This window comes from Mus musculus, chromosome 3, assembly GCF_000001635.26.
Source record: "Mus musculus strain C57BL/6J chromosome 3, GRCm38.p6 C57BL/6J".
Classification (NCBI taxonomy): Eukaryota; Metazoa; Chordata; class Mammalia; order Rodentia; family Muridae; genus Mus; species Mus musculus.
In genome coordinates, this window is record NC_000069.6 from 84,349,137 (window position 1) to 84,361,320 (window position 12,184).

At 46.6% G+C, this 12,184-nt stretch overlaps 1 long non-coding RNA gene across 1 annotated transcript in view; it reads right to left on the reverse strand.

Annotated features, from left to right (window-relative positions):
* Nucleotides 1-239: 239 nt before the first annotated feature.
* 4930565D16Rik (RIKEN cDNA 4930565D16 gene) overlaps nucleotides 240-12,184 on the reverse strand; it is a 30,546-nt gene continuing 18,601 nt past the window's right edge. Inside the window, exon 4 of the long non-coding RNA NR_040752.1 lies at nucleotides 240-971. This is a non-coding gene — a long non-coding RNA (RIKEN cDNA 4930565D16 gene). The remainder of the gene's footprint in view (nucleotides 972-12,184) is intronic.

Consider the following 12,184-nt stretch of genomic DNA (forward strand, 5'->3'; position numbering starts at 1 on the left):
CCTTCCTCTGATGTAATGACACCTCCAAGCTCTTCCCATGAGCTGTAGATGGCAGAGTCTGTCAGATGTACTCAGCCAATGAAAAGGCTGGAAGGAAAAATGATGATGTGTTAGTACCAGAGCACTGCCTTGAGAGCAGAAACTCACCGCATGGGAGGCTGGGAAACTAGAGCATCATGGGTAGAGCTGTGCTGTAACCACACCGCCTTGATCCAGATTGGCGACCACTATGCCTCCGTACCGCGGAAAGTGAGTTTATTTGGACATCTGATCAAAGTGAGATCATCGAGACTATGCCCTAATCAGATATGATTGATATGGCAAAGGGGAAAGTTAAGACACAGAGGCATACATCAGAGAATGCCGCACGAAATGTCCATCCCTGAGCCCATAAGAGACAGCTGGGACAAATCGGGGGCTCCCAAAATATTCCTCCGAAGCACTGGTTTCTGGAGCAGCTAAGCCCAGAGGGGGAGTGAGAGCTGCCACCTGAGTCTGAAGCATTGTTTGATGCAGGGCATGGTTGCGCTTTCAAACACATCTTGAGAATAAGTTGGTACACGGATTTAAGAGATTCTACCTTCGCTTCTAACCCTTGATCTTCCTCCTGAACTGCTCAGCTTCAAGTTCAGGCTGTGTTTTTCTTTCGTGTTGTTATTGGATCGTAGCGATGAAGAAGCCCACGCCTCTGAACCCACCTTGCTAACCACAGTCTCTCTTCCTGCCTCTTTCCCACAGTTTCTGCCATCAATTTTGTTGGGTTTGCATGGGAAGGTACGTGTGGCGGGTGAACTCTGAGCGTGTTTGCCTTGCAGGTGGAGGCTTGTTGGAGGAGGAGGCGTAGGAGGGGTGTGCCCAGGGTGGAGATCATGGTTGGCTTCATGTGAGCAAGCTGGGGAGGGTCTATGGACTCTTGAAGGAACCTTGACATACGAATGCTGTGTTTTCTCCTTTTGCAGTCCCTGTGTGTTCTGAAAGAAACAGCACATTTGGAAAATAGATTCGAACTTTATAGGTCAGTTGAAAACTTTGGGCCACTGGACACCAGTGTTGGCCTGACCATCCCAAGAAAGGGCCTCATGCTCTAACAGGGTCTCAATCCTGACTGCCCACACCTGTGGAAGGAACCCAGAAAGCAGGTCTTGGAGACAGCGAAAGCACACTGGAAGTTGACCTAGTGTGACATTATACTCCTAATGGGTGTGTAAGGGGAAGGGGGAGGTAGTCTCCTTTGAGGTCCCATCTGTGCTGAGTGGCTAAAGAGAAGGTGATGTAATTAGGAATCTGCAGACTTCCAACTGCTGTAACACTGTGTGAATAATCCTGATAATGGCCCTCTACTCAGCAAGGGTGGCATTCAGATAAGCAGATTGCCACAGCGCTCCTGTCAGCTTAAGTTAACAGCACCTTCGATTGCCATCTGACATGACGTAACGCACCACCGTGACAGACATGTCCCTGTTGGACCTGCTAGGCCTAGGGAGAGATGATGAAACAGGGGCCCGTCTTGATGGAAAGCCTCCTTAGGAGAGGCTTGGCCTATTTTCATCCTCTGTGCTCCTGGGCAGCACTGTCATCAGTGCCTAGGCCAGCAGCAAGGACAGATGGACAGAGGCCTCAGTGTCCAAGGGAATGTCAGGGCTTCTTTCTTGTAAGGGGGCTTATGCAGAGGGACAAAGGGCTGTCCTGCAAAATGGCTACACCTTGGTTCATCAGCCAGTCTCACAGTCACCAAGCTCCGTGTTTCACACACAATGAACGAGACTTCCTGTCAGTTTTCCAGATTTTCCCTTCTCGTTTTTGGTAGTCAACTCCAGAGATCTTGGGTAACCCAGCCATCTCTGCACTCCCAACCTGTATGTTTTGACAGGCTTCACCCACACTCCCTGTTCTAAGGAGAGTTTCATAGGCCAGGCCTGGCTGTGAGAATCCATCCAGGCACAAGGATAGGCTCTGATCGGGGCCAGGCAGAGACATTTGCAGGAATTTTTGTCCCAGCCATGACAAAGAGGTTGTTAAAATAGCGTGGCTAATCTAGAATGGCCCAGGAAGCACTCCTGCCCCGTGGGAGATGAGGCTGACCGACAGGAGAAGAAAGCCAAGCAGATCTGGGGAGAGTCCTGGAGAGGGCTCACAAAGAATGAAAATATACAGTTGAATACATACACATACAACACACACACACACACACACACACACACACACACACATACACACACACACAGTTGAAAAATATGGAACCACTTCCATACTTTTTACACAACCAAGTTGTATCTAGATGCTTGAGTAGATGCTAAAAGTTGAAGGCCATTTTCTTCTCCACTCCCTACCCACTCCTGGGTTGTCCCTCCATCATTTGTTACTGTCAAGAATGGCCCCAGAGCACAGGTACCACCATAGTGTTCTCATATGCAGCTCTCTGGTCCTTACATCCTGAGAGACTGACAGGCCGATTCTCACAGAGGGCTCCTAGTCTGCCCCTATGCCCCCAGTCTCCTCAGCAGCCCCTCCTGCTCTCTTTCTACCGTCTCCATGGCTCTCTCTTTTCTTCCTTTCTTTGGCTAAGCATTTTGTTTTGTCATCAAGTGAGCCAGGGCTGCAGGTCAGGGAACAGAGGATGGGCTCCTTCTAGCCAGTCCCGGAACAACCCAAGCACCACACTGGAGAGAGGAGAAGTGAACTACAGTCCATTTTAAAACGTCTGAAATTGTGGTGGTGGCCGTGGCTGCTCAGGACTCAGGGCAAGTTGCTCAGGGCAGCGTGGTCTTCAGAGGCTCTGAGGTCTCTTGCCTGGACTTTGGTAGGCAGTCTGTGCAGCACACTTCTGCTGTGACAGAGGTGACGTTTAATAAGAAAATTAATCCTGAAGAGAAACTCTTCATGGACAGGAAGGGAGAATACAAATCAAGGCCACAGACATCTGGAGGGCCTGCCGCTATGGCCCCGGAGTAGCAGTCCCAAGGGCTGAGCAGAGCTTTTGAGGCTCAAATGTTTGCCAACGCAGACAAAGAATTTGCTTCCTACCTTCGAATTTGAAAACCCAAAGTTTGAGGTCATTGAAAAATTCAAGAAATAATACAAATCCTGTCTAAATTCCAATGAACATTTGCTTCACAATTTAGAAGAGAAATGTCTGAGTCCATACCAAAAAGGTAGGTGAATTAACATTGCAGCCAACAGAGGAGAAGAAAGGGTTTTACTGACAGGGATACTGGCTAGTAAATGTGTGGGAACTGTTGCTAAAAAAAACCTGGGGCCAGAAAGATGTCTTAATGGGTAAAAGCTGTGAATCCCCAGAACCTACATATAAAGGCTGGATTCGGTAGCACACATCTGTAAGGCCAGTGCTCCTGTGGTGAGACAGGGGAAGCACGCTGCCTGGAAGCTCTCTGGCCAGCTAGCCTGAAACAGACCACAAGCAAGAGATTCTGCCTCCGATAACAGTGAAGATGAGAATTGACTCCTGAAAGTTGTCCTCTGACCTTTACAGGAGCTGACACAAGCAGGGGACCCCACACATGGGCACATGAACACATATATGCCCAAAATGGTTTTAATGGAATTAAAGTTGAAAACAATGAAGGCTAGAGCCTGGAGAGTCAGCTCAGAGGTTAAAAACGTTTAACCTCAGAGCTGACTCTCAGAGGACCCAGATGTAGTTCCCAGCATCAACAGCAGGTGGCACACAACTGTCTGGAACTCCAGCTCCAGGGGACCTGAAGTCTCTGGCCTCTGAGGGTACCTGCACTCATGTTTACAGACACACACTCCCCCAACACACACACACACCTACACACAATAACACTGAGTTTTTAGATCACTTTGTGTAGTATGGAAATTTGAATAATATTACTGCCTTCCGGGGTATAAAAGTTCAACAGGAAATACCTTCCTACTATATCTTCTTTAATTTCTCTTAGCAATATGATTATAAATTGGGGGCCATCTAAATATACAGAATATCTGATGGCTTGGGATGGGGATCAGGAGAGGGAGGGAAGAGGGAGATGAACGGAGAACCTATGAGACCGGTAGGGAACGGAGTCTGCGCTGGTTGTAGCTAACGTGGCTTAGACTCTGTTTTCCTCTCCATCACCTCAGTAGGTTTGACCCCAACTTCTTGTGACTGTTTTGAAGGGCCTGTTTTCAGGTGCCAGGCAGTTTTCACGAGTCTGGACACAGTGGTTCCCACCAGCTGTGTATCTTGCAGGCCCCCTGGCCCTGCCAAGCCCCTGCTGGAGCAATAAGTAGTTCAGGAGACTTCTTTCCCCATGCACCAGTGGTTTTGTCAAACGAAATTTAATCCTTCCAAATCAGGGGGATTACTCGGGGTAAGCCATTAAAATTGTTCATTAAAATGCTGATGTCCCATTGCTGTTCTCCCGTGTGTAAGCACTCTCCCAGAGCCTGGTATGTGGTGCCACCTTGCTCTGCTCCAGTCTAACTCAGGTGACATCTAGGACATGGACATGACTTGCATTTCTTCCTGGCCCAGAGGAACCCTCCCTCCATGGTGGGCACAAAGCTTAGGAAAAGATGTGTGTTTTAAAGATACCTTCAAGTTCAGAGGACATTGGATAATTTGGAATAAATATATCAGAATATTTCTAACATGGGCAAAATAGCTTTGGCAAAGTATAAGCTATGGCCCCCCTGTATCATCCAAAATGAAAACCAGGAAACATCACAAAATTCTAGTAGGTGCGTTTTCCATTCTTCCACATGAAGAGTGCTGCCACACAGTGAAGACTGCTAGCGGCGGAACCCGCTGGAAGGACTCACCTGTCTGTACAAGAACAACACCTGGAGATGAGGAAGGGCTGAGGATGGGCCTCTGTCATGGGTAGTGCTATACACACAGCAGTGAGCTGGAGAGCCTCCCAAAGGCCCAGTCCCCACCCACAGCATTACGGGGATGTGGTGGAGAACTGGGGCCTTGTGAAAGAAGGGTTGGCCACTGGAGGTATGCACTGAAAGAGACAGTGGCCCAGGCTCTTCCTTTCCCTCTGTTTGCTTCCTACCATGAAGTACTGGGCTGCTACAGGCCCAAGGCGACAGGACTGTGCAACTGTGGATGGAACCTGGGAAGCTAAGACAAATACACCAATCTCCTTACAAGCTGGATATCGGGAGTGCTGGTGTTGGTTGGTGTCTTAGTCAGGGTTTCTAGTCCTGCACAATCATCATGATCAAGAAGCAAGTTGGGGAGGAAAGGGTTTATTCAGCTCACACTTTTCACATTGCTGTTCATCACCAAAGGAAGTCAGGACTGGAACTCAGGCAGGTCAGGAAGCAGGAGCTGATGCAGAGGCCATGGAGGGATGTTCCTTACTGGCTTGCTTCCCCTGGCTTGCTCAGCCTGCTGTATTATAGAACCAAGACTACCAACCCAGAGATGGTCCCATCCACAAGGGGACCTCCCCCCTTGATCACTAATTGAGAAAATGCCTTACAGCTGGATCTCATGGAGGCATTTCCCCAACTGAAGCTCCTTTCTCTGTGATAACTCCAGCCTGTGTCAAATTGACACAAAACTAGCCAGTACAGCTGGGATTTTTGTTTGTTTGCCGTTTTTGTTTTGTTTTGTTTTGTTCTTGTCGCCATCACAGAAAGCTGATGTGATTGATGTAGGTAAGCAGTGGGGAAACTATGAACCAGAGATGGAGCTGGGATACGCAGGCTTGCTCAAAGTGCAGCATATGGGCCACTTATCAACAACTGATAGTTTGGGAAGAAGTGCAAGTAAGTATCTGAGAAAGATGGTAACACACACTGTGCAATGAACCAGCTATAGGTATTTAGAGCCTTGTGGCAGAGAATTTCAGTGTTTAGAGCTTTCTGATCAATACAAGAAAAGCCCATGCAGCTGACTGGGTCAAGAGAGACCCTTCAGACATTGTGGTGTGTGTGTGTGTGTCTGTGTGTGTGTGTGTCTGTGTGTGTGTGTCTGTGTGTGTCTGTCTCTGTGTGTGTCTGTCTGTGTGTGTGTGTGTGTGTGTGTGTGTGTGTACTTGCTGAAGACTGAACTGGGAGCTGTGGTGTACTAAGTTTGTGTTCTTTCACTGAATTACATCCTAGAGCCCATCACTGAGCATCCACGATGATCCAGGTGCCTTATACATCTACCTGAATCTTTCCCAAAACCCAAGAAGCAGAGTCACCTTCGCTCCAGTTCCCAGGAATGAAAATCTTTTGTCGGAATAGGATAGAGAAGCAGGATGTGGAACTGAGGCCTGTGTGAAGTCAGGGGGCAGCTCTCTCTTCTCCAGGATGCCATCTCTTCTCCCGGATGGTGTAACCACCTGGAGCCACACAATGAACTGTGGAATGGCTACAGACACAGAAAGAAAAGGAAAGTCGTGGGGGGAATGCATAGGGGTACTGACCAGAGCATGAGGGTGAGGAGGTTTCCGGGGTGAAAGATTTCACTGAGTAAGATCTTGTTGGCACTATGATAGCTTTTTAGATGGAGCAAGGAAAAGATCACAATGTTGTCCCCTCGCGGTGATGTGACAATCCAGGGTGAAATGTTATAGACATGCACAAATATGTATAATTAAGGAAAGAACTCAACACATGCTACAAAGCACAGGTTCGAGGAGACAATCTAAGTTGTAGGATCCAGGCATTGCAGCAGAGGAAATGCTGGCTCTGGCCTTGAAGACATGGATACAGCTTTGGGGATAAAGAGGAGAGCTGGGCAGTGGTGGTGCACACCTTTAATTCCAGCACTTGGGAGACAGAGGCAGGCAGATTTCTGAGTTCGAGGCCAGCCTGGTGAGTGAGCTCCAGAACAGCCAGGGCTATACAGAGAAACCGAGAGAGAGAGAGAGAGAGAGAGAGAGAGAGAAGAGGAGAGTGAGCTACACACGCTGATGTTTCCTCTGAATCATTCTTGGCTGTTGGGGGGCCTGGCCTGGATATTCTAGAAGATGTAGCCACAGCCCTGGCTCCTCCCACACAGGGGGTGGAGCTCCCTACTGCGCTTGCCAGAGCGATTGCTAAATGTCCCCTGGAGGGCAGCCTTCACGGAGAAACACTGGCTTGATCTGAGAGGACTGTGTGAGAATCTGAGTGTTTGGGAATAAAGAGGTGCCTGTGTTTGCTCGGTTGAAAATGTGTTTCTTGGAACAGTGGTATCTTGTGAGATAATGGTGGCCCCTTAAATGGGATTTCATGTTCAAACAGTGTTGAGAAATAGCATATAATTTTCCTCTCAATTGAAGGCTCACAGTATCTATATGTGGCAGCATAGTCAAGGCTTTGAGAGGTTGTGCAAGAAAACAGTTCGCCTTTGGTTAAACGCAATCACCACAGAACGTTTTTTAATTAAGGGACAGTATTCCCTTCCTGAAGGTCACTATTGTGTTGCAGGACACAGCTTGGAAAATGGCAGTGTGTGTAACTGAGACACGGGGTATGCAAATGAGTTAGAGCCAGAGAGTACAGATTCTCCAGCCAGATTCAACGTACTTCAATTCAGTTAAGAGCTCTGAATTTCACAGTCAACAATCTCAAAGTAATCAGCGGGTAGTTTTACTAAAACTGGTTTTGTTCTTTATTGCTATATACTAAGCAACATTAGCCTAGTGTCAGTGAGGCGAATGAATGAAAAGATGTTGAAATAGAAACCAAGGGCCAAGAGGATGGGGAAGTGGGTGAGAGTGCCTACCAGCAAGGCTCGAGCTTAGTCCCAGGATGTACGTGGTAAAGGAGAGAACTGACTCCTAGAAGTAGTCTTCTGGTCTCCACACATACTCTATGACATGGATGTGCGTGCATGCGTGTACACACACACACACACACACACACACACGAACCAAGGCATCTCAAGGCAAAAGCAGTAACGTAACGGTGGTGATGGGAGGGAGTTTGGCAAGATGGTGCCATGTTTAAAAGCGTTAGATACTCTTGCATAGGACCCAAGTTCAGTTCCCATCACCCATAGACTCTTATAACTCCAGTTTTGGGGGATCTGGTATCCTCTTATAGCTTCTGTAGATATGCACATACATGTATGCCTGAGCATTCACACACACACACACACACACACACACACACACACACACACATACATACATGCGCATGGATAAATTGAAAAGTATAAATACATCTTTTTTTTTTTTAAGAGTGAGTCATGAGAGGAAGGATCATAGAAAACACGCGCTGGAGACTGACAAAACACGGTATGTGGTTTTATGGGAAAGGGGATGGGGAAAGGAGACGATGAGGGTTCCATGACTTCAGGCTGGAGTTACAGGGAGCTTCATAGGGAGGTAACAGGCAAGGGATGATCAGGGAAGAAGATTTGGGGTGAACTTGTCTGAGGCAGGCTATCTGGAGGCAATGGTCGGACATGCAAGGGAGCAGCAAGACGTCTGCATCAGGAATGGGAACAGAAGTGGAGATTCACCTGGGGTGTGGTTTTCCTTCGGGCGACTGCGTGAGCAGAAATGTGGCAGCCAAAGAGGGTTGGAGAAGGGAACAAAGGAAGGGAACTGCAGAAAATGGCTACCCCAAGAGAGCGGAAGAAGGGAGATCACATAGCGAGGAACCTGGACCTTGATGAACAGGGTGAAGGATGAAAGAAAAGTAATGTGCTCAAATTAGAGAGAACATTAAGAAGCGTTGGCTGCAAAGAGTTGTCTTGCTTATTATTGTCAACCTGACACCACTGGTGATGAAGGCATTGCCCAGATCACACTGGCCTGTGGCCATGTCTGTGAGAGAGTGTCTTGAATAAATCAAGGAAACAAAGAATTGATTCCTTGAAAAGATGGACAAGATCACCAACCACCTTATGTAAGCCAGCAGAAAGAAGAGAGATGAGAACAGCTACTCTTCAACAGATACAGATAAAACCCAGAGCATCATCGAGCAACACTTCAAAACCCTGGAGAAATCGCTAGCCACCTGTGGTCTACCAATACGAAACCAGCAGGATGCTAACAGCTCAAACAGGTCTATTCTGAGTGATGCTATTAGAGCAGTTATAGTCTCCCAACAGAGAGAAACCAGGAGCAGATAGAATCATAGCTAAAATCCAGACTTTCAATGAATTAACACGAATGCTCCTCAGACTACAGTAAGGGAAGGGATACTATTATCCTCACACTAAACTCATAAATACTAAACTCATTCTCAGAAGCCAACCTGATCCTGACACCAAAACCAGAGGACGCAACAGAAAAGAGAGCTCTATAGATCAAGATTTCTAATGGACATAGATGCAAATACTCTTAATTTAATACTTCCAAACCTAATCAAGATTTTAAGAAATTGTAATTATTGTTATTTTATGTAAATAGATTGGGGAAAAACATGTGTGACTGTACCCATGGAGGGCAGAAGATTCCCTGGAACTGAAATTACAGGATACCATGAGCTGCAATGTGAACGTTAGGAACTGAACCCCGGTCCTCTGGAAGAATAGCAAATGTTCTTAATTGTTGAGCCATCTCTTCAGCTCCTGAATCAAGTTTTGGCCTCTTGATTGTAATGTTAATAGAGATGGGATTCTAAAGGGTTCCTGTGTTTGGATGAGAGTGAAGTATGAATTACTCCTACTCAGGATAACAGAAAAGACAATAGAAAAGAAAAATAGAGGAATCTTGAAGTGGAGGTCTCAAGTATAGAGCCTAATAAACCAAGAACTGTAGGTCATCACCAACTGTTTAACAGCACAGCCAACAGGAGTGGAGTTAAACATTAGGGAGTATGGTACATAATTATCAGTTGTAGAGCACGTAGGTGAGGGAAGGGGTGTGGCTCATGCAAAATGCAAGGCTCCAGTTTCTATCTGTAGCACCACAAATAAGACAAAAACAAAAGAAAAAAAAAACATTTACGCAAGCATAAGTTACTATGGGCCTATCACTAACCCACTTATGATAATCTCATGACCTTTGTCAAGAGTGATCAGAAGGAAAGGTAAACAAATGTGGAGAGAGAGAGAGAGAGAGAGAGAGAGAGAGAGAGAGAGAGAGAGAGAGAGAGAAGAAATTAGCAACCAGAAATGGAAGAAGTGTTATTCGACGCGTTCTCACGACCGGCCAGGAAGAACACAACAACCAGAATCTTCTACGGCAAAGCTTTATTGCTTACATCTTATGGGGCCAGAGCGTAAGAAGCAAGAGAGAGCGAAGCAAGAGAGAGAGAAAACGAAACCCCTTTCCTCTTTAAAGAGAACAACAATTGCCTCGGACGCATCACTCCCTGATTGGCTGCAGCCCATGGCCGAGCTGACGTTCACGGGAAAAACAGAGTACAAGTAGTCGTAAATACCCTTGGCTCATGCGCAGACTATTTGTTTACCAACTTAGAACACAGGATGTCAGCGCCATCTTGTGACGGCGAATGTGGGGGCGGCTTCCCACAGTTCCCCCTTTTCTATTAATAAGAGCAAATAGGCCACCCATATTAATGAGAGTGGAGATAGAGGTCAAATCCCCAGTGTGTAGGTAAAGGAGCCATGTACAGGATTAGCTCTTAGGCTCACAGGCTTTTACCCAGAGCAACCCTGACCTGCTCCCGTGTCGTTTTTCCTGGGGGAAGGGAACTAGGACACTGAACCTTCATGAAAGATGACATGTCTCCCTAGAATAGGCTCATATATGCCGCAGAGCCTTTCCATTGCAGTGCTTAGCCTTGCAACTCTCTCGGGCTGCTGAAGCACACTCACTCTATCTCGTGCAATGAGTCTAGCCTCGTGAGATATAAGAGCTGAGTGGCCAGCGACCTATTGCCTAAGCATAGATAACCATATATCAGGGGAAGCTCCATGTTCTAGTCCTGCAAGCGCCTGGGCAATAACCACCTTGTCTCTCCTAGTTTGGGCCTTAAGCTTACAGACCAATCAAAGAAGCAACACTAATCCACAGCAAAGTGTATCTCCAAATAATATTAATCCCACCCAATTTTTTAAAGAAAGAAAATGCTGAGGAGATCCAATTGGGTAATCCTTTGGTCAGGGACAGGTCCAAGCGCGTGGAGTTGACCTGAAGTCTCAATTCTCGAAGGATCTGTTCAAATTCAGCCATCCAATTCTGTAACATATACTGAAAAAGACTTTTTGACAAATTAGCTGCCCTAGTAAATTTAACATACTGAATGGAAATAACACACAATCCCGGAAACTTTTGTTCACATCCCTGCTGAGTTATTTGTCATAATACATCCAGTTGTTTCTGGACAAGATCTATGAGTTGATTAACCAGCATGAGACCTCTCTGTATCTTGACATTAGCTGAGGCCTGTTCATCTATGACTGTAGTCACTGAGGCTGACAAAGTGTTAATGGTGTCAGTCATCTGGACCTGTCCAGACAGAGCCAAGGCTGTCTGAATTAAGGCCAAACCCAGTTCCCAGTTAGTGGTAAAAAAGCAAGAGAATACTTGAGCATTATACATCACCGTCATTGGGAGTGGAAATGTCGACATTATCCCCCAACGCTGCTCTCTCTTTATTATTGACGCCCTGGACATCACCAAGACGAGGGACATTAGTATTCCCTTGGTCAGTCTGGATTTTTCGGGTGAGTCTTTCTGGTACCCAAAATGGGTTGTCTTCATTCTGTGGGAAAACACAGATAGCTCCCCTGGATCTTATCAAGATAGGATCCGGGCCATACCATTTATTATCAAGAACATTTTTCCATTTAACCATCTCATTGGGCCTATCTGGCTCTGAACAATGACGTTCAGCCGCAGTATGGCCATGAGCATCAATATTTAAAAAATTGAGTGTAAAGAGTGCCAAAGACACCGACACTCTTGGTGCTCGGGGTACAGTCTCCTCAAAAGTTCCCCTCTTCTGTTTTATAAGATAGGCTTTGAGGGTGCGATGCGCACGCTCAACAATACCCTGTCCTTGAGGGTTGTATGGAAGTCCAGTCAGGTGGGTTACGTCCATCTGACGGCAGAACTGCTGGAATTTTTGAGACGTATAAGCTGGTCCATTATCAGTCTTAAGGAGTCTGGGTTTCCCCCAAGCACTCCATGCCTCAAGACAATGTTGAATCACATGTGAGGCTTTTTCTCCAGTTAACGGAGAAGCAAACATGATGCCAGAACATGTGTCAATGGACACATGGAGATATTGAAGTTTTCCAAAGGAAGAAACATGTGTAACATCCATTTGCCAGACCTGTAGAGGTCGAATACCGCGTGGGTTAATTCCCACATGA